Raw genomic sequence first — 23303 nt, 5'->3', positions numbered from 1 at the left:
TCCCCAGAAGCCAAGCTGGAGGGATCAACAGAGAGAACGGGTGTGGGATATTTGGCTGGGTTCTGTAGGGAGAAAAATGGGGGGGATAAAAAGGAAAATAAAATATTAAGCAGGGCTGGACAGGGCAGAGAACAGGCTAAGGGAGGTTCCGTTACAGTGAGAGGTTTGTGTCTATAAGAGGGGATGTGCCAGTTGACTGGGAAAGAGACTGGGCCTGGGACCAGTTCCCTTGACATTGTGTCACCCACTGCTATGCATGGGTTCCCAGCAGAGCAGGTGCAGCCCCAAAATACACATTTAAAAGATTCTTTGTTTGTTGGGTTGGTATTTTAAATTAAGACTCTGTTTTTTTGTTTTGTTGTTTTTTTGTTTTTTTTTTTTAATTTTTTTTTCAATGTTTTTTATTTATTTTTGGGACAGAGAGAGACAGAGCATGAAAGGGGGAGGGGCAGAGAGAGAGGGAGACACAGAATCGGAAACAGGCTCCAGGCTCTGAGCCATCAGCCCAGAGCCCGACGCGGGGCTCGAACTCACGGACCGCGAGATCGTGACCTGGCTGAAGTCGGAGGCTTAACCGACTGCGCCACCCAGGCGCCCCAAGACTCTGTTTTTTAAGGGGCACCTGGGCGGCTCAGTCGGTTGAGCGTCCGACTTCATTCGGTTCAGGTCATGATCTCACGGTTTGTGAGTCTGAGCCCCGCATCGGGCTCTCTGCTGTCAGCGCAGAGCCTGCTTCAGATCCTCTGTCCCCCTCTCTTTACCCCTCCCCGCCTTGCGCTGTCCCAATAAATAAATATTTTTTTTATTTTTTTATTTTTTTAACGTTTATTTATTTTTGGGACAGAGAAAGACAGAGCATGAACTGGGGAGGGGCAGAGAGAGAGGGAGACACAGAATCGGAAGCAGGTTCCAGGCTCTGAGCCATCAGCCCAGAGCCTGATGCGGGGCTCGAACTCACGGACTGTGAGATCGTGACCTGAGCCGAAGTCAGATGCCCAACCGACTGAGCCACCCAGGCGCCCCAAATAAATATTTTTTTAAAAAAGACTCTATTTTTTAGAGCAGCTTTACTAGCTATACAGCAAAATTGAGAAGAAAGCCCAGAGTGTTCTCGCCTGCCCCGTGTCCCCACACAGGCAGAGCTGCCCCATCATCAACCTCCCCCACCAGAGTGGGACATTTGGTGTGACCCGTCAACCTGCATTGACAGAGCGCAAGCCCTGGAGTCCACAGTTCACACCAGGGCTCCCTGTGTATGTTCCGTGGGTTTGGGCAAATGCAGCATGACGTGCCCCCATCACCGTGCTATCATACTGAGTAGTTTCGCTGCCCTAAAAATCGTCCGTGCTTCGCTTATTCATCGCTCCCTGTCACAAAGACTGTTTTCGATATTTGGGGAAAAAATCCTTACAGTAGCCAGCATGGGAAAAGTCGGATCTTCAGGGGATTTCCTTATATAGTCATTTCAGGGTTTGGCATTGTTTTGTTTTGAATGACATATGGGGAAGGGCACCATATTCTCAGGGGTAGCAGCCCCTAAAAAGGTCTAAATCTGGTCCTGTTCACAATGGGTAGGGGGTTGAGGAAAGCCTTACTCCTTGGAAATCCCAGGTTAAACATTCAGTGGTCGAACATTCATCCCGGGAGCTGAGGGGGGCGGGGGGGACACCTGGATGGCTCAGTCAGTTAAGCATCGGATTCTTGGTTTCAGCTCAGGTCATGAGGTCACAGTTTCCTGGGTTCGAGCCCCCTGTCGGGCTCTGCACTGACAGTGCAGAGCCTGCTTGGGATTCTCTCCCTCTCTCTCTGCCCCTCCCCTGCTTGCGGGCGCGCGCGCTCTCTCTCTCTCTCTCTCTCAAAATGCATAAATAAAACTTAAAAAAAAAAAAAATGAACCCTAGGGTAAACATCCAGTCGGTCCTGGCCTGATGAATCGAGAGCCTTGGGACCAGAGTAGGAGGGAGAAGTCCACACTGCGCACAGGACAACTGGTGACTTCACTGCCCCTTTCCCAAACCTGCGCTGAGCCCGTCCTCTTGGCCAGGCTTACTTTCTCATGCATCTTCTAGTTCCACGGTTCTCCAAGTGTAGTCCCCGGACCAGCAACATCAGCACCACCGGGAATTTGGTAGAAATGCAGATGGTCTGCTGCTTCCACCTCAGAACTACTGAATCAGCACCTCTGGGTGGGACCCAGCAATGTTTGCTCTAACAAGCCTGCCATGTGTTTCTGATGCAGGCTCAAGTGTGAAACCTCTGCTTTCCAGCTGCATCCCCCTGCTGACAGGAGGGGCTTTACAGCCATTTCCAGATGAGGAAACTGAAGCTCAGAGAGAAAAAGCCACTCGCCCCGAGGTCACACAGTTAGTACTAAAATTAGCTTTTCTGACTGTGAAGTTGATGCTTCCCGCAGCACTATAAGGACTAATGACTTCAAATATTTAACAACCAGGACCCCAACGGATCAGACCGATTCCCGATTCCCGAGGAACTTCAAGAGGCCCCTCATTGGAGGGGGGCAGGGGAAAGGGGGTGACTATTATTAACCCTTTTGTTCCTGGATCTGCAGTTCTAGGAGTCTGGGAGAAGGGGCTGCTCGCTAGGGCTCTGGGGCATTTAGAAGGCTCAGAGTAGGACCTGTTACCAATGCGTAGGCAAGGAAATGTTTCAATATTTTAACAACTTGTGCTTACCAGCTGAACACCAGCCCTAAGGGTAGTTTGCTTCCCAGGAGAGGTTCCTGAAACTTGCATATCGGGTAGAGGGCCTGGAGCTACACAGCCCAAAAGAGAACATAGGTTCTCATAACAAACGTCTTATGAGAGTACCTGTTCAACTGTGCTTCTCAAATTTGGCTGTTCATTGTGGAGTCTCCGGATATTTTCTTTTGAATAATGATGCCTAGATTTCATCCCCTGGGCATCGTTGTGGGTTTATTTGTTTTTGTATTTTTTTAAAGGACCCGTGACTCAGGATTGAAAACAATCCTATACGGGTTCCCTGAAGCCTGTAAGAGACTCCAGACTAAGAACCCCTGGTTTGTACCAGTATTTCCCAAGGCTGTGGACTTTAAAAAAAAAAAAAATACAGATTCTGAAGAGATTCGGATTCAGTAATCAGTGGGGCCCAGAACTGGGTGTTAGCAAAGCTCCCCTGGTTTAGAAATCAGTGACAGGGGCAGCCTCTGCAGGCCGTGGTAACTGAGAGAGGCTCAGAGATTCTACCCCCCCACCCCCAGCCCACCCGCAACGTAGTTGAAGCAACCAAGAACATTTTGCCAGGAAGTATCCAGAACCAATTTCCGCAGCTCTTCCTTCCCCTGTGCTGCAGAGACATTGCTTCAAAGAACACGCTCTGAAACAGCCTAAGACACCCTCCCCGGGGAGCCCTTTCCTGGCTGCACCTCAGCAGAGCCCCAGGCCTGCTCTGATTGCCTTTCTTTCCCATTAATCCTGGGACACCCTCATTTAGATGTGATCTGCATACATTTGCATATTGAGCTCCAGGGGCCCCCTTCCTCCTCCAACGCCCAACCCTGTGGCTTGTTGGGGGCGGGGGGAAGGGAGGAGAGAAATAAAACTAATGAATTCGCGAAGCCTGCCGAGATGTGTTTGAACCTCTTGCCGCGCTGGGACTTTGATACACCTGAAGCCGGGTTGCCAGGTTGAAGGGCCGATAGCACGGGCTCAGCGTGGATGCAGCAGGAAGGCAGACGCAGGAGGCCTCCCGAGGTCTAGCACCAGCGGTTGGGGCCCAGCTCCTAATGAGAGGCAATGCGGGATTTCTCCAACGGGAAAAGACGAGAGCAGCAGTAGAGGCTTTCGGAGAGGGGGAGGGGGGGGAGGGGTAGGTGAGATTCCTTCCCAGCTTCAGAAGAACCCAGGTTGAGGGCTCAGTCGGTTAAGCGTCAGACATCCACTCAGGTCATGATTTCAGGGTTCATGAGTTCAAGCCCTGCATCGGGCTCTGTGCTGACAGCTCGGAGCCTGGGGCCTGCTTCGGATTCTGTGTCTCCCTCCCTCTCTCTCTCCCTGCCCCCTGCCCACTCACACAGTGTCCTCATCTTTATAATGGGAGCAATAATCTGATTACGCAGTGATGAGAGCCACCCCGGACCGAATATCTTTTCCAGACCCCTTTGGAGGCTGGGAAGGAACCTGCTAACGGGTGCAAGCGGAGGGGGTGCCAGGAACCCTCAAGTCCTCACGGGCTGTCCCTGCAGCATGGTTCCGCCCTGCTCACAGCTGGCCAGCTTCCTTTGCCTCTGGCTCACTTTCCTAGTCTGGTCTTGAGCCTTCACATCACTGCTGGGAGCCTCCAGAATCCTTTTCAGTCCCTTCCCTTCCCTTCCCTTCCCTTCCCTTCCCTTCCCTTCCCTCCCCTCCCCTCCCCTCCCCTCCCCTCTCCTCCCTTCCATTCCCTTTCATTTTTTTAAGGTAGACCCAACCAGTTTTGCCTGCTTGCAGCCAAGGCCCCCAGTTACACAAGGACCATTCTGTTCCTTCTCCTCCACCCTCCTGAGTGTCTGGTTCTGATGCGCTTCTCTCCAGCCCCACGCCTCCCCCCAGGCTCCCTTGCCTGCTTCTATGCCATTCATAGCACTCTTTCCTCCCTGGTCTTCCCAATTTCCCAACCATCTGTATATAATCCTATAGTGTGCCCCCCCACCCCATCTCCCGTGTCATCCAAACAGGTGACAAACTATAATTCTCTTAAATCCATCCATCTGTATTCATCTACTCGGGGGCCATAACAAAGTACCACAGACTGGGGGGGAGGCGGCTTACACAACAGACCCTTTTGGGTTTTTTAAGTTTATTTATTTTGAGAGACAGAGCCTAGGAGGAGCAGAGAGAGAAGGAGAGAGAGAATCCCAGGCAGGCTCCGCGCTGTCAGCACAGAGCCCAATGCAGCGCTCGAACTCATGAACCATGAGATCATGACCTGAGCTGACACCAAGAGTTGGATACTTAACCAGCTGAGCCCCCCAGGGACATCCTGGTCAAGACCAGCGTGTCGACGGGGTTGGTTTCTGCTATGGCCTCTCTCCTTGGCTTGTAGACAGCAGTCTTCGTGTCTTCACATGGCCCCCTCTCTGAACAACTGTGTGTCCTAATTTCTTCCTCTTATAAGACACCAGTCATGTTGGATTGGCATCCACCCTAATGACCTTGTTTTAACTTAATTACCTCTTTAAAGACTCTGTCTCCAAATACAGGCACATTCTGAGGTCCTAGGAGTTGGGACTTCAACATATGAATGGGGGGGGGGGGGAGGCACAATTCAGCCCAGAGCACCCTCCACCCTCTGCGTGGAGGTACCATTTCCTACCTGGTAGTGCTATAGCTCAGCCCCCCCAGCCCCCGGCACCCACACCCCAGATTCAGCTTCTTGCTCAGCCCTCAGAAAGCTTCCATGCCCCCCAGTGTCTCCAGAATAAAGACTAAACTCCTTAGCCTGGCAGCCAAGGCCTCCTTGTACCCTCAGCACCGTGACCAGGAAAAATGACAACATCGTCTAGCGCCTTGCTTTTCAAAGTGTAATTCTTGGACCTACAGCTTCAGCATCACACGGGGGGCTTGTTAGAAATGCAGAATGTGGGGCGTCCAGGTGGCTCAGTTGGTTAAGAGTTCCGCTCAGGTCATGATCTCTTGGTTTGTGAGCTGAATCCCCAAATCAGGCTCAGTGCTGACAGTGCTGAGCCTGCTTAGGATTCTCTGTCTCCCCTCTCTCTATGCCCCTACCCTGCTTGCACATGTGTGCTCTCCCTCTCAACATAAATAAATAAACTTTAGAAAATTAAAAAAAAAAAAAAAAAGACTTATGCTCTTGATTTCGGCTCAGATCATGATCTCGCAGCTCATGGGTTCCAGCCCCACGCTGGGCTCTGTGCTGACATCGCAGAGCCTGCTTGGGATTCTCTCTCTCTCCCTCTCTCTCTGCTCCTTCCCTGCTTGAGCGCTCTCTCTCTCTCTCAAAATAAAAAAAGAAAAAGAAAAGAAAAGAAATGCAGAAACTTAGGCCAGGCCCCAGACCTGCTGAATCATAATCTGCATCACCTGAACAGACCCCAGGTGATCTGTATGCACACAGAAGCTGGAAAGGTGACAGGCACCAATGGTATCCAGAGAGGGACTCACAGGAGTGGGACCTGTCATCACCTGGTTGGGTCAGAAACTTGACTTTGTCCTGACAGAACCATCCAATTCACAGGAGTTGGGGCTGCACAGCAGATGACAATTCTGAACAAACAAATGAACTTGACTTCCCAGGGCTATTAAGAATGCCTCACTCACAAGGATGAACAAATGGAAAGGTTGCTGGGGATGGCCCCCCGATGGGAAAGGCAAGGTTCTCATCTCTCATTCCCATTCAGTAAACATTTATTGGGCCCTGCTGAGTGCTGGGCTGGGTGCTGGGCATCAGGCAGGCATATGGAATGAAAGGAAATGTGAGTTCTGTCCTGTGGGCGCTCACAAACCAGGAAGGCAGATCACAAAGACATGCATTTAATAACCAGCATACACACAGGGGGGCACCCACCCACCTCCTCCACTCCTCCTACTTCATTCTTAGAAGGCATCACGCTCTGGCCCCTGGACCTTTGCACTTTCCACTGCCCCATTCTGCCTCAACCCTTCCACACCTCCCCTTTCTGCCCTCCTTTTGTGTCCGGCTAAATCTTATTCATCTTTTATTTCAGCTGAGAGATCATTTCTTCCAAGAAAATACTGCTGATTACTCCAACCTGGGAAGTGGGGTTCTTCTGTGCTCTCATGACTCCCCTCACTCCACCACTTCCCTTGCTGTGGCATTTTTCATAATTCAGAGTGAATTTCCTGTTTATTCATCTATCTCTCCCCACAGGCTGAGATGGTTATGAGGACAGGACCCTTATCCACTGTGTTCACTATATTCACAAGTGTTTCTTAAGCACAGAAAAATAATAGTCTTGCTAATCAGCTTTTTTTTAATTCATACTATCCTAAGGCACTGTCCTAAGTATTTATATGTATTAACTCATTTAATCCTCACAGCTACTCAGTGAGCGGGTGCTATTATTTTTCCCGTCTCACAGATGAAGAAATAGAGACAACAGAGAAGTTAAGTAGCTCACCTAAGGAAACACAGCTATTAAGCGGCAAAGTAGGGGTTCAAACCCAAGCAGTCTGGCTCCAGAGTCTGCATATTGGAAGAGGGGGTACTTAACTCTTTTTTAAAATGTTTATTTATTTATTTTGAGAGACAGAAAGGGAGCACGTATGAGCAGGGGAGGGCAGAGAGGGAGAGAGAGAGAGAGAGAGAGAGAGAGAGAGAGAGAGAGAGAGAGAGAATCTCAGGCAGGCTCCACACTCAGCGCAGAGCCCAACTCAGGCTTGAGCGCACAAACCTCAGCCAAAATCAAAAGGCAGATGCTTAACTGACTGAGCCTGCCAGGCGCCCAAGGGGTAATTGATTCTATGGAGAAGTCAGAAGTCAGGGAATGCTTCAGAAACAACACCTGAGCCAGATTTTGAAGACTGCATAGGAGTTTGCCATGTGGAAAAGGAGCGGGGGATTTCAGACTTGATAACCTCCAATTTGTCAAGGCAACAGCATTTTCCCCAAGGGGAAAGGGAAGGAAATTGAACAGTGCTGCAGATACTGGCCTATGAGGCTTAGACAGAGTGACTGCCTTAGCGGCCAGTTTCAGCCTGAGTCATGCATGAGTGAGGCGAGGCAGGTTACACACATCCTGGGGCTCTGGTCCTTCGGTCCCTGCGTGGGTGAGACGTACACTCCCCTCCCCTCTTGCCCCGAGAGACTCAAGGCTCCCTCCTGAATTGTGCCCCCGTTCCTCACAGGGATTGGCTCACCACGTCGTCGGAAGGAAGGTCCCAGCAAGTGCATCTCTGGGCAGATGCAGGCCCAGCACAGATCTGGAGTCTGTAAGAAGAACCGAGGAGTTTCCCCAAAAACCCCACGCAGGCTGTCCTCAGCCTGACCTAACAAACTCTGGAATCCTCTTCTGGCTCAGGAGTCTCCCAACTTTTAAAGGCCCAGAACACTTTTAGGCAACTGGATCTCAAGAAATCCCCAGTATATAAGACAGAAATCCCCAGTATATAAGACAGTGTTCTTCTGCTTCCCACCTCTGTTGACAATGTCCCTCGCAAGGACCCCGAGGCCTGATCTAGCCCAGCCACTTCTTTTTACTGTTAGGAAAACTGAGGCTGGAGGAGGGAAGAAGTTTGCCAAGAACAAGAACGCAGGACAAGTCAGGGCCAGCACCCAGACGGGAACTTGGGTCTCCTGAATCGGACCAGCACTCTTCTCGGCAAACAGCACCTTCTCTCCTGGCCTCTCGAATACAACTGGAAGACTTTACCCCTACCTTCATTCCTCCTACCCAATCAGTCAGTCAGTCAGCAGGCATTTACCAGGCTTCTTCTAAGCTTCAGGCACTGAGCAGGGCCCCTCACCTCAGTGGGTGACAGAGTGATGTGTGTAAGACAAACACATTCGCAGACATTTCCAATCCCCTCTGATAGAGCCACAGTGGAGACCACGCATCCTTTATTCTCAGGGCCTGGTACAAAGTAGGTGCTCAATAAATATGTGTAGAGGGGCGCCTGGGTGGCTTAGTCGGTTAAGCGTCCGACTTCGGCTCAGGTCATGATCTCACGGTTCATGGGTTCGAGCCCCGCGTCGGGTTCTGTGCTGACAGCTCCGAGCCTGGAGCCTGCTTCGGGTTCTGTCTCCTCTCTCTGTCTGCCCCTCCCCCACTCAACTCTGTCTCTCTCTCAAAAATAAATAAACATTTAAAAAATTTAAATCAATGTGTGTGGAGCACAGAGGAAGAAGTGACGTGGGGACCAGTGGGCTGACAGGAAGGAGGGCCAAGTGACACTTCAGAGCCCCTCCCTCTCCCTCTCTGACCCCCCACAACTCAGCACCTCGGATGTCTCTAACTGTCTGTAATGTGACAGTGATGACCGGCTAAAGACAGGAATACTCAGACCCAGACCTTGCCCGAGCTCCCAGCTTTGTGTACCGGCTGGTCTAGACCCAGGCTGTCCGACCCCTATGGTCACGAGGCCCATGTGCCTGTTTCAATTTAAATTAATTAAAATTACATAAAAGGTAAAATTCAGTTCCCCAGTCTGACTAGCCACATTTCCAGTGCTCAAAGGCCACATGTGGCTAGCAGCGACCCCACCAAACGGTGCAGGTTAAAGGTCACTGGCATCATCACAGAAAGTTCCCCTGAAATGTGCTGCTAGTCTCTAGCAGCAACTGGCAGATTTTGAATGTCAAGGACCAGTACATGTTCAAAAATATTTGGGAAAGGACACAAGATTGGCAACTCTTTGGGGCACCTGGCTGGCTCAGTCCGTAGAGCATGGAACTTTTGATATCGCGGTCATGACTTTGAACCCCATATTGAGTGTAGACATTACTTACAAAAAATTGCCAGAAAAATTTTCATTTTGCCAGAAAAATTTAAATGCAGTAATAATGATTTAAATTTTTTTAATCTTTATTTTTGAGAGAGAGAGAGACAGAGTGTGAGTGGGGGAGGAACAGAGACAGGGAGACACAGAGTCTGAAGCAGGCTGCAGGCTCCGAGCTGTCAGCACAGAGCCCGACGTGGGGCTCGAACCCATGAACCGTGAGATCATGACCTGAGCTGAAGCTGGACGCTTAACCGACTGAGCCACCCAGGTGCCCCAGTAATGATTTAAAAAAGAAGAAGAAGAGGGGCACCTGAGTGGCTCAGTCAGTTAAGTGATGGGCCTTGGCTCAGGTCATGATCTCATGGTTCGTGAGTTTGAGCCCCTTGGGATTCTCTCTCTCCCTCTCTCTTTGCCCCCCCCCCCCCCCCCCCGCTCATGCACACACACTCTCTCAAAATAATATTAAATATATATATGTATATCTGGTGGCTCAGTTGGTTAAGCGGCTGACTTCTGGCTCAGGTCATGATCTGGTGATTCGTAAGTTCGAACCCTGCATCAGTCTCTGCAGTATGGAGCCTCCTTAGGATTCCCTCGCTCTCCCTCTCTCTCTGCCCCTGCCCAGCCCACATGCACATTCTCTCTCTCAAAATAAATAAACATTAACAAATTTAAAAATATATAAATATAAACATAAATGAACATAAATCTAAACATAGAAGGAGCAAATGTGTCAATATATTAACAACTGGTGAAGCTAACAAAAACAAAAAATAAATAAAACAAAAAACAAACAAAAACCTGGTGAATCGAGATGAAGATTGCAGGAGTGCTCACTGTACTATTCCTGAAACTTTTCTGAAAGTTTAAGAATCTTTTGAAATAAAAAGTTGGGGGAGGGGAATCAGAAGTCAAGACAGTGGTTCCTCTGCTGCCGGGGAAAGAGACAAGGAGCCTTGAAGGCCTGGCTGATGCCCTAGTTCTTGATATGGGACATTGGTTACATGTTGGTAGTGTGTTACATTGTATCCCTCCCCCCCAAAAAAAAGCTATATCCATCTGAATCTGTGAATGTGAGCTTATGTGGAAAAAGGGGTTTTGCAGATGTAACTGAGTTAAGGATTTTGAGAGGAGGTCATTATGGATGAGGGTGCACCCAAATCCAATGACTGGTGTCCTTATGAGAGAAAGGCAGAGGGAGATCTGCCCAGAGACACAGAGAAGAAGGCCACGTGAAGACGGAGGCAGAGGTTGGAGGGATGCGGCCACAAGCCAAAGAACTCCTGGAACCACCAGAGGCTGAAAGAGTCAAGGAAGGATTCTCCCCCAGAGCCTCCAGAGGGAGCACGGCCCAGCTGACGCCTAGATTTCAGACTTCCGGCCTCCAAAACCAAGAAATAAATTTCTGTTGCTTTACCACCAGGTTTGTGGTCATCTGTCAGAGCAGCTCTAGGACACTAACATGGGCGTATTCACTCCATGAAAATTCATCAAGCTGTATACACCTAAGATTGTGCACTTTTCCCTATGTGCGTTATACTCCTTTAAAATTTTACTTAGGGGCACCTGGGTGGCTCAGTCAGTTGAGCGTTGGACTCTTGATTTCGGCTCAGGTCATGATCCCAGGGTCATGGGATCAAGCCTAATGTCAGGCTCTGTGGTGAGTGTGGAGCCTGCTTAAGATCCTCTCTCTCTCTCTTTCCCTCTGCCCCTCTCCCCACCTCATGCACTCTCTCTTTAAAATAAAAAAATTAAAAAAAATTTTTTTTACTTAAAAATAAGAATGACTACTATCAGCATTCATTTATCTAAAAATTTTTTTTTTTTAATTTTTTTTTTTTTCAACGTTTTTTATTTATTTTTGGGACAGAGAGAGACAGAGCATGAACGGGGGAGGGGCAGAGAGAGAGGGAGACACAGAATCGGAAACAGGCTCCAGGCTCCGAGCCATCAGCCCAGAGCCTGACGCGGGGCTCGAACTCACGGACCGCGAGATCGTGACCTGGCTGAAGTCGGACGCTTAACCGACTGCGCCACCCAGGCGCCCCTCTAAAAATTTTAAAAGAAAAAGTTTCGTCAGGACATAATCTCAAAAGAGAAGATGGACCCTTAAAATGAAATTTAACTTTATGACACTATTTTTCTTCATTTTCCTAAGAATCCGCAAACATATCTCATCACAGATAAGCACCAGCTCCAGATGGACTGCATCAGAATCACCGGGGGGGGGCTTTAAACAATCCAGAATCCCAGACAGAGGTCACCGAGAAAAGGATAGGGAGTCCAGAAATAGACTTGAATACATGTGGGAATTTAGTATATGCTAAAGGTGGCATTTCAAATTAGTGGGGGAAGACAGATTACTCAATATGGTGTTGGTTCAACTGGCTAGCCACTTGGAAAAAAATAAAGCTGTATCTCTACCTCATTCCAATCTACCAAAATAAATTCCAGATGGATGAAAATGTTAATTAAGAAAAAAAAAAAAAAAAAAACCCATCCTAAAAGGACTACAAGAGAATGTGAGGCGTTTTCCTTTTATAATCTGGAGGTAGGAATTGCCTTTAACAAACATTTACTGAATTCTTATTCTCTAACTTTGTGCTTGGTGCTAAGAGATGGGTGGGAACAAGGGTGCTTGGCCTCCAGGAGCTCATCATACTACTGAGGGTGATCTAAATCCCTGGTGCCCAGGTTTTAAGATTTCACTAAGCATTAATAACCTTTAAATTCTTTGCTTTTTAATAATCTTAGAGTGAGGAAAGCATTTCTACGCACAATACAAAAATCACAAATTTGTTACAAAAAAAAGGTTAATAAATTGTACTACAGAAAAACAAAGGGCCAAAAAAACAAAAACAGAAACAAAACAAAACAAAATAAAAACAAATGGCCCTGAGGGCAGGGGAATGAAGACAGATTGCTTAATGGGTATGAGGTTTTCTTTTGGGGGGATAAAAATATTTTGGAACTTGATAGAGGTGGTGGTTGCACAACATCAGATTTCAGACTTCCGGCCTCCAAAACCAACATTATGAATGTACTAAATAGTACTGAATTGCAAACTTTAAAATGATTGATATCATGTTATGTGAATTTCACTTCAACTAAAACGATAAATAGAAATGCAGTTTTTAAAGTCAACTTAAAAACTCCAAATGCCTCACTGGGAAAAAATTTTTGCAATACAAAGGGGATACAAAAAATTCATTTCCCTAATATACAAAGAGTTCTTACAAATCAATAAGACAAAGATAAACAATCCAGTGTTGCTGAGGGCATGGAATAACAGACAACCTCATATATATCATTGGTAAGAATGTAAATTGGTGTGAACTTCTGGGAATGTAATTTTGAAATACTGTAATTTATTTATTTATTTATTTATTTATGTTTATTTTTGAGACAGAGAGAGACAGAGTGCGAGTGGGGGAGGGGCAGAGAGAGAGTGGGAGACACAGAATCCGAAACAGGCTCCAGGCTCTGAGCTGTCAGCATAGAGCCCGATGCAGGGCTCGAACCCACGAACCGTGAGATCATGACCTGAGCCGAAGCCAGATGCTTAACCAACTGAGCCACCCAGGTGCCCCTGAAATACTGTAATTTAAGTGGACATAACTTTTGGCCCAGCAATTTCACTGCTGAGATTTTTTTTTTTTTTTTTTTTTTTTAATAAATATCCTTACACAAGAGTTCATTGTATTATCCTTGCAACTCAAGGGGCCATCCAGGTTCAAAGGTGTTTTTTGCTTCACTGTTTATAAGAACAAACAAATGAATATAAGTGGCCATTGGTAGGGAACTGGTTAAATATGGCACATCCACTGGGTAGTGAATCTCCTTTCGTCATTGAAAAGAAAAAGATGGGAGCGCCCGGGTGGCGCAGTAGGTTAGGTGTCCTACTCTTAGTTTCTGCTCGGGTCATGATCTTGCGGTTTCATGGGTGGGAGCCCCACATCTGGCTCTTTGTGGCCGGGTGTAGAGCCTGTTTGAGATACTCTGTCTCCCTCTATCTCTGCCCCTCCCCCACTGGCACTGTCTCTGTCTCTCTCAAAATAAATCAATAAATTTAGAAAAAAAAAAAGAAGAAGTTGTATCTATATGTTCTTGTGGAAAATTATCCAACACAAGAACTTTACTTTTTTTTAAAATTTTTTTTAAACATTTATTTATTTTTGAGACAGACAGAGAGCATGAACAGGGGAGGGTCAGAGAAAGAGGGAGACACAGAATCTGAAACAGGCTCCAGGCTCTGAGCTGTCAGCACAGAGCCCGACGTGGGGCTCGAACCCACGGACTGTGAGATCATGACCTGAGCCGAAGTCGGACGCTTAACCGACTGAGCCACCCAGGCGCCCCTCCAACACAAGAACTTTAAAGGGTGAGTTGGGGTGCACAGGAAGCAAGGTCCACAGCAATTAGTATTAATATCCAGTGTGTGCAGGTTCTTAAAATGTTTCTGGATAGGGGCGCCTGGGTGGCGCAGTCGGTTAAGCGTCCGACTTCAGCCAGGTCACGATCTCATGGTCCGTGAGTTCGAGCCCCGCGTCAGGCTCTGGGCTGATGGCTCAGAGCCTGGAGCCTGTTTCCGATTCTGTGTCTCCCTCTCTCTCTGTCCCTCCCCCGTTCATGCTCTGTCTCTCTCTGTCCCAAAAATAAATAAACGTTGAAAAAAAAAAAAAATGTTTCTGGATAGTACACAAAGACTTGGTGACAGTAGTTACCTCTACGAAGTCACAGTAACATTGAGGGACAGGGAGAGAGACTCTTACCTTAACGTATCTTTTTTTTTGTACTTCTTGAATTTTTAAACCATGAACATACATTGCTTTTTTTATATATTACTTTTTAAAAATGTGTTTAATGTTTATTTATTTTGAGAGAGAGAGAGAGAGAGAGAGACAGAGTACGAGTGGGGGAGGGGCAGAGAACAAGGGAGACACAGAATCCCAAGCAGGCTCCAAGCTCTAGGCTCTGAGCTGTCAGCACAGAGCCCGATGTGGGACTCGAACTCACGAATGGTGAGATCATGACCTGAGTTGAAGTGGGACACTTAACCAACTGAGCCACCCAGGCACCTCTATATATTATTTTTGAAGTTTAATTTTTTTAAATTATGAAATAGCTTAGGCATAAGAAAAGTATGGATAAAAATGAAACAAACTCAGGTTTCCCCCACCTGATTAAGTAATTTAACATGACGGACACAATTTGAAGATCCCTGTGCATTTCTCTATGACCCACCCCCTTCTCTTTCCCTAAAAGTAGCACCATTCTGAATTTGGTTTTATCAGACATGTGTGTTTTTATTCCTATGCCTTGAAATTCTTTTTAAAACTTCCATACCTATCAGTAAAAAACATACTGTTTTGTATATCTTTGTATATACTTTTTTGGTATATTTTGTATATAACGTTAAGTTTTGCAGTATTGCTCTTAGACCCGGGCAAGTCAGGTCTTGGGTCCAGAGCTTTATGGAGGTGTCCCTCTGGCTCTTCTGTGTCTGTGCCCCTCTCCATGGGACAGGGGGGCCAAGGAAATGCACACATGTCACGCCTCTGAGCCTCTGTGACAGGACACTCAAGGTACACAGGACCCCAGAACTCCCAGTGAGATTGCCTCCAGACTTTTTCCAGGATCCCTCCTCCTGAAGGTGGGCCATCTACTTGAATGTGCACCCTTAGACCAGAGGGGTGGCCAAGGGCCAAATGTTTGGGAAGGGGTGGGATGGGGGGGCAAAAGGAGTGGAGCTTGGGCTGGAGTGCGCAACACACGACGACGGGGGGGGGGGGGGGGGGGGGGGGGGAGGGGGCGGTGAGGTGGGATGCAGATGGGGCGTGGGCCTGTGTTTATATTCTTGCCTTGGGCTCCCCACCCACCCTCCACAACCCCCCATATACACACACGTTAAAGTCAGTACGTTTGACAACTTGCTTCTCCGCTCAACATTACATTTTTTAGCGTGATCGATTTCCATGCCTATACAGTATTTCTTTAAAGTCTTAAAAGTTTCGGATCCCTGGCCCATCACCCAGGGGATTCTGACATGGGGGAGGGACCAGATGGGGCTGAAAGCTCCTGCATCTTCTGGAAGCTCTGTGTGATGCCTCTGGGCAGCCCGGTTTGGGAACCGTGGGAGATAAGCCCCTCTGGCCATGCCTCTGGCTTTGTACAGGCTAACATTGTCACTTTCTGCTGCCCCTCCATGGGGTCCCCAAGGTGTGCCTGGACGGGCCACTCACGGCTCACGCCACCAGGCCAGAGGCCTGGTTCCCTATCTGGGACCAGACGGAGGGAGCGGGCTCCCCCTGCTGGGGACAAACGCTAGTTGAGCGGATGCGTCCCTCCAAGCCTCCGCTCCGCTACTCTCACCCAGGCTTTCTCCATCCTTTAATGTGCATTTGGGCCTACTCCACGTGGACGCAAGTAATTGCCATCTTCTTTGCCTCCTGCGTTTCTACGAAGATGGCAGTATCTGTGCACGGAACACAGATATTCTAATAGCTTCCTTTTATGGAGACTTTATTAGGAATGAAGGAGTGCTGTGGCACAGGATCTGTGGGCTCAGGTCCCGGTCCAGTCCTCTGATCACTGTGTGACCTACAGCAAGTCATTGAACCCCCACGAATAGCTCAGGTCCCCATGAGCAAAATGGGGCAGGAATGTCACTGATCTCACAAGACTCCTTTGAGGATTGGAGTTTAAAGTGATGCCTGGCATGTGGCAAGGACCAGTCACTGTTAGATGCCAGACCCAGGCATCTATTGATTACTCAAAGTGACAGAGAGCTTACTGGTGCCAGCTGCTGTTCCATGTTCTTTCTGTTGATTATATCATTTAATCATTACAACTCCATGAAATGAGCATGCTTATATTCCTCTCCCGTTTCCAGAGGAGGAAACTGAGGCACAGAGGACAAAGCAACTTGGTTAAAGACTCACAGCCTGTCAGGGTGAACCATGATTTGAATCCAGGCAATTGTACTCTAGACCCCATGCTTTTGTTTTTTAATGTTTTTAGATGTTTATTTATTTTTGAGACGGAGAGAGACAGGGCGCGAGCGGGGTAGGGACAGAGAGAGAGGGAGGCACAGAATCTGAAACAGGTTCCAGGCTCTGGGCTGTCAGCACAGAGCCCAATGTGGGGCTCGAACCCACAAACCACGAGATCGTGACCTGAGCCGAAGTCAGATGCTTAACTGTGCCACCCAGGTGCCCCAAGAGCCCATACTTTTTATTTATTTATTTTTGAGAGAGAGACAGAGAGAATGAGCGGGAGAGGGGCAGAGAGAGAGAGAATCCCAAGCAGGCTCCACACTGTCAGCATGGAACTCAATGTGGGGCTTGAAATCACAAACCACGAGATCGTGACCTGAGCCAAAACCAAGAGTTGGATGCTTAACCCACTGAGCCACCCAGGCACCCCCAGAGCCCATACTTCTTTTTTTTAATTTTCTTTTAACATTTATTCATTTTTGAGAGACAGAGAGAGACAGAGTGTGAGTGGGGGAGGGGCAGAGAGAGCGGGAGACACAGAATGCAAAGCAGGATCCAGGCTCCGAGCTGTCAGCACAGAGCCCGACATGGGGCTCGAACCCATGGACCATGAGATCATGATCTGAGCTGAAGTCGGACGCTTAACCGACTGAGCCACCCAGGTACCCCGAGTCTCTTATGCCTTTAGCCCATACTTTTAATCACTAGGTCCTCACGGTAATCTGGTGAGGCACATACGATGACCATTATACCGCTGGGGCCACTGAGGCTCAGAGAGGTGAAGTGATCAAACAACAAAATTAGTGCCCGGGCTGGGACTCGTCCCAGTTCTGTCTCTCTGAGTTGTCTCATGTAAGTCCACGACAAGCCAGAAGGCATGGTGGACCAGTGTGACAAGCGAGGATGCTGGACTGAGATGGTTGAGTGCCTTGCTCAAGGTCACAGAGCCAGTCAGTGGGGAGCTTTGTCTGTTGGTGGCGGGGCCCAAGGATATTCTGTCTGGGGCCCAGCACCTCCCCGGCGCCCTGCTGCCGCCCCTGGCCATCTCTTGTCTGTATGATCCCAGCTCCAGTTCCCAGGCACCCGAGTTTGGCACCGCTTGCTTCTGGGCCAGCCTCAGCACAGCTGTCAAAATTGCGCACTCCAGCTGTCGCTCAGCCTGAGCCTGGCCTCCGCATTGGGTGCTGGGGCTTCCTGTCTGGCTTAAGGCTCAGAATCCACTCTCCTGCCCTCCGGGAGGCAGCTGGGACCGTGGAAGGAGCAGGAGTTTAGAACCAAACAGTCCCCAGTCCAGGGTTTAAATCTAGCCGTGCCCCTTCATTTCTGCACAACCTCGGGCGAGTTTTCTCATCTCCCTGGACTGCCATTTCGTCACCTCTAAAATGGGGGGCGGTGGGGGGGGAGGAAGATTGACACTTTGCAGGCTCCTGTGAGGCTGAAACACAACAAGGCATATACAGCATCTGGTACACACTGCTCAATAAATGTTCGATCCCTCTGCTAGCCCTTTGCTCCGGACCCCTGTCTCCTGTTGTTCATGGCCCCTCTTGATAGGCCCAGTAGTCCCCACCTTCCCTTCCACGATGGTCACTTGACCTGTAGATGTCTGCAGGCCTGGGCTGAGCTGGCGTAGAACAGGCATCCTCTGTGGTGCCGGGGACTGAGGGGGAAGGCACACAAGCCCTGGCTCAGAAGCAGAATATCATCACGACATAGGCTCCGTCATTGGTCAATGGCCTAACAAAGACTGGTTGAGCACCTACTATGTGCCGGAAACTGTTCTTGGTAATGGGGCTCCAGGGGGAAACAAGAAAATCAAGATCCCTGTTTGCCATACAGCACTAAGAACTTACCTGTTCAGTGTTCAGCTGCTGGGTGGGGCCCCATGCATGATGCTAGGAGCCCATATTCACTGCGAGCCTGCACTGTTTTCCACACATTGTTACACTGTTTCATTTAATGCTCATAGATACCATGTGAAGTATTAAAACCATCCCCAATTTATAGGTGAGGCAGTGGAGATGTGGAGTTACGTAACTTGAAGAGGTGGGGGCTGACTGTAGACAGTGTGATTCCAGGACCTGAGCTTAACTGGGTTGCCACACATTCTCCCTTTCACTCTTCAAAGTCTGTATTGTTATTCCCATTTTACAGATGAGGAAACTACGACTCAGAGGGAATGAGGGCCGGCCAAGGTCACACAACATATAAATGTAGGTTCTGGAATACTTGCACCGTAGGTGCAGCCTGACTCCAGACCCCATGTTACCCCTGGCTCATTCAACAACCATTTTCTTCCCAGTAGAGAAAGAAAAAATCAGACCTGGGTCTGGCCTTGGGAGGCCAAATCTGTTGAGGATGCTGGGAGATAACTGGCAGCATTACACTGTGGTATATGTTATGACAGAGGCATGTAGAACGTGCTAGAGGAAGATACACTAGGGAGAGAGCAACTCTGCTGGGAAGGAGTCCCAGAAGGCTCCCTGGAGGAGGTAATGCTTAAGGTGAAGGTGGGAAGATGAAGAGCCTTAGAAGGATCAGATGGACTTGGGGGGAGGAGGACTGCCCGACGGCATACACACGATGTGGCTTCTTTGTAGGTGTGGGACTATTTGGGCCACTTAATTTTTCTGTTTATCTCAAATCCATTCACTGCCCTTCTCCTGCTCCTCTTCTTATGGCAGAGGCTGGTCCCTGCAAACCATGCCTCCTGGGCTCCTTTGCCAACTGGCTTCTGGCTGGGTTCAACCAACGGGAAGCCCTGGTGAGAGATGAGAGTAAAATGAAAGGAGAAGTCAGGGCATTTCTCCCCATCCCGGTCAGCCTTGGGAGGGCAGGGGATGGCTGCAGCAGCCAGGATGTCTCCTCCAGAGTTGCGGCTTCTGCTAGAAAGGCTAGAAAGGCTCCTCTTTGTGGCCCCAGTCACTGGTAATGCCATCTCTTCCCTGCAGGGCTCCAGCCCTAGGGGAGGTCATGGCTTCCTGAGTGGTTGATAATCTCAAATTTGCCTCGGCTTCCCCGGGGGGGTCGATCTTTCTGCTCACCCAGCAAACTTTGTAACTAACTCTCCATATTAGATTCCTCTTTAGAATCATCTGGCACAGATCTTATTTTCCTTGGGTAGACCTTTGATACTTTGTGTCTCTGCTTGGCAACCTATAAAAGGAGGGCTCATTGATTCATTCAACAAATAGGAATGTAGTGGCTTCCTCATGATGCAAAACTGTGCTAAGTGTTGGGAATATCACAGGCAACAAGACACCTTAAAAGACATGAAAATCCAGGGGCTGCCTATCCTTCATGTCTCTGTGATGATCAGATGAGATGTCTGCATAAATGTCACCTGCCGCCTGGTTTTCAGGAACTGCCGTCACAGGCAAACACTGTTTGCCTGCAGCCTGTTTTCTGAATCCAAGTGTTCTGGTCCCAAGGCCATACCCCACCTTTCCACCAATCCTAAAAGAGAAAAATTTAGGACAAATAAAAAGAAACCTTAATTTACACCATGGGAAGTCAACTTAAGGGACTCATTATCTCAAGTGGTGGTACAGTTTCAAGCTATAAATAGGTTTTTAAGAACAGGTTTAGCTAACTCCATAGATGGCGTGGCACCGAGACAGAAGGTAGAGAAGGACCCTGGAGCACCCACCTGCTGAGTGCCTACTCTCAGCTCTGCTGCCCTCCTGGGGCATCTAGTACAGTGGAAGGAGCACTGGACCGGGAGTCAGGGAACCAGGGTTTGAATCCCAGCTCTGCTAACCATCAAGTACATGACCTTGAACTAGTCACTTCACTGCTCCTGCCCCACAGTTTCCTCATCTGTCACATGGGAATACTGAGAGTACCTAGGATCTCTGGTTGTTGGGATGATTACAGTTTAAAAATGACTATGAAGGGGCACCGGGGGGCTCAGTCAGTTAAGCACCTGACTCTTGATTTCAGCATAGGTCTCGAGGGCCATGAGTTCAAGTCTCACGTCAGGCTCTGCGCTGACAGGAGCCTGTTTGGGATTCTCTCTCTCCCTCTGTCTCTCTGCCCCTCCCCCACTCTCTCTCAAAATAAATAAATAAAATTTTTAAAAATGTTAGGGCTGCTGGGTGACTCAGTCAGTTAAGCATCTGACTCTTGGTTTTGACTCAGGTCATGATCCCATGGTTCATGAGTTCAAGCCCTGCATCAAGCTCTGTGTGGATAGCATGGAGCCTGCCTGGGATTCTCTCTCTCTCTCTGCCCCTCCTCCACTCTCTCTGTCTCTCAAAATAAATAAACTTAAAAAAAATTTTTTTTTTTAACATTTATTTATTTTTGAGACAGAGAGAGACAGAGCATGAACGGGGGAGGGGCAGAGAGAGAGGGAGACACAGAATTGGAAGCAGGCTCCAGGGTCTGAGCCATCAGCCCAGAGCCCGACGCGGGGCTCGAACTCACGGACCGTGAGATCGTGACCTGAGCCAAAGTCGGACGCTCAACCGACTGAGCCTGGTTGAGCGTCCGACTTCGGCTCAGGTCATTATCTCTTGGTTTGAGTTTGAGCCCCATATCCAACTCTGTGCTGACAGCTCAGAGCCTGGAGCCTGCTTCGGATTCTGTGTGTGTGTCTATCTCTCTGCTCCTCCCCTGTTCGCACTCTGTCTCTCTCTCTCTCTCAAAAATAAACATTAAAAAAAATTTTTTTAGGGGCGCCAGGTTGGCTCAGTCAGTTGGGTGTCTGACTTCGGCTCAGGTCATGATCTCACGGCTGGTGGGTTAGAGCCCCGCGTTGGGCTCTTGGCTGACAGCTCAGAGCCTGGAACCTGCTTCAGATTCTGTATCTCCCTCTCTCTCTCTCTCTCTCTCTCTCTCTCTCTCTCTGCCCCTTCCCCACTCGCACTCTGTCTCTTTTTTTTTTTAATTTTTTTAAACATTTATTTATTATTGACAGACACAGAGCGTGAGCAGGGGAGGGGTAGAGAGGGGGAGACACAGAATCCGAAGCAGGCTCCAGGCTCTGAGCTGTCAGCCCAGAGCCCGACGCAGGGCTCGAACTCACAAACTGCAAGATCATGACCTGAGCCAAAGTCGGTCGCCCAAGCAACTGAGCCACCCAGGCACCCCTCTGTCTTTTAAAAATAAATAAATATTTGAAAATTTTTTAATTGTTTTAAATAAAAAATAAAAAATGCATACGAAGCACCTACTGTATCATTCGGTATTTGGTAAGTGCTCAGTAAACATTTACTAGTATGATTAATCCTCCCCAATCCTATTAGAAATTCACTGTGTGATCTTGAGCAAGTCTCTTTCTCTGGGCTTCAGTTTCCTCATCTGTAAAATGGGAAAATAGTAACCACCCTAGCTCAGGAAAGAACAGTTAAAGTTATCACCTATTACTACTATTACTACATGAGCAACCGTACAACAATCGAAAAGTGTGGAGTCTGGGGCCACATTGCCTGGTTTCCAATCCCAGCTCTACCCCCTACTTAGATTCCTTTACTGCTCTGTGCCTGTTTCCTCATACCTAAAATGGAGACAATGATGGTAACTACCTCACAGGGTGGTTGTGAGGATTAAATAAATTAATGCAGGTAAAGTGCTTAGAACAGTGACTGGCACACAGTATTTTAAGTGTTGCGATTACTAAGCATACAGCACTTGGCACCTCAAGTGCTTGGGGCTTTGAAATCAGATAGACCTGCGTCTACATCCCACCCTCCTGGTGGTGTGACTTTGGACAAATCACCACCCTTCCCTGAACCTCAGCTTCCTCTTCTCTACAATGTAAGACGAGAACGACCCCTGCTTCCTTAAGGCACCATGATGCAGCAAAGTGCATGTGCAGCCTGGCACAGGGTAGGTACTCATTCAAAGTGTTTCCCTCCTCTTTCCCTCTTGGTTCCTCTTAGTACTTCTCTCAATGGTGTGCTCTGTCCTTCTGACCCAGACCCACTTCGCGGCTTCTAAGAAATCCCATCGGGGCTAAGGCCACAACTACAAACTGCATGTTTTGGTGGGAAGAACCCTGGACTGGCAGTCGGAAAACCAGGGTTGGCTTGCTTCTTTTTGTAATGGAAGGACTCTGACATGCTGTTTCCAACGTGACCTTGGGCCGTGAGCTTTCTGTCTTTGGGCCTTGGGCTCCTCAGTTCTGTTCCATGATGAGGTTGTTGCCTTTTATTTACATCATGACATTCTGCAATCTTGTGATTTGGTGCCAAAGACCAAGGTTAGGGTTGAGCCTTAGTTGGGCTGGGGATGGAATGGGTGCTGTGGGACTAGTCCTGAGTACCCCCAACATCCTTGGCAGAGGTGACTTGTCAGAGGCAGGATATACCCTAGTGGCAAGTGGTGGGGGTTGGGGGTGGCTCTGCAGAGCTGAGAAATCAGGTCCTCATTGGAAACCTGCTCAGGGAGTGCAGAACCAATCTGTCATCATCCATGTCGGCCCAGCTTTCCGGGGCTGCTCTGGGGGCCTGGTCCTGCTGGATGGGAGGTAGGGGGTGACGAGGGGACCTAGGCCATCCAGAGGCCTCATGCTTTATTCCCCCTCTCAAAGCCTGCTCCTAGTAAAGGACCAGGGAAACCCCCTCATACTCAAGTACACACAAATTTTAACAACTCAAAGCACCTTTGCCCTTTTTTAAAGAGTTTTTTTTTTTTTTTTTTTCAATAGGGAGTTTTTTGAGATTCTTCCTCTCCCATCCCATTTGTGTTTTTCAATTGAGGAAAGTAACTAGCGCAACGCAGAATTAGGGACAAAGGAGAGCACCCGGCTTAAACAAAAAGTAGAGCCAAAGGTGGCATTTGCAGTATCAGGAGAAGGGCTGTACACCTTTAAATACACCTACACAGGTCTACACTGAGGAGGATTGTGGAGGAGGTCTCGACCTCC

The sequence above is a fragment of the Panthera onca genome, chromosome A3 (assembly GCF_046562875.1).
Source record: "Panthera onca isolate mPanOnc1 chromosome A3, mPanOnc1 haplotype 2, whole genome shotgun sequence".
In the NCBI taxonomy this organism is placed as follows: Eukaryota; Metazoa; Chordata; class Mammalia; order Carnivora; family Felidae; genus Panthera; species Panthera onca.
The sequence above is the reverse complement of the archived record's forward strand: the minus strand, read 5'-3'. Positions refer to the sequence as shown.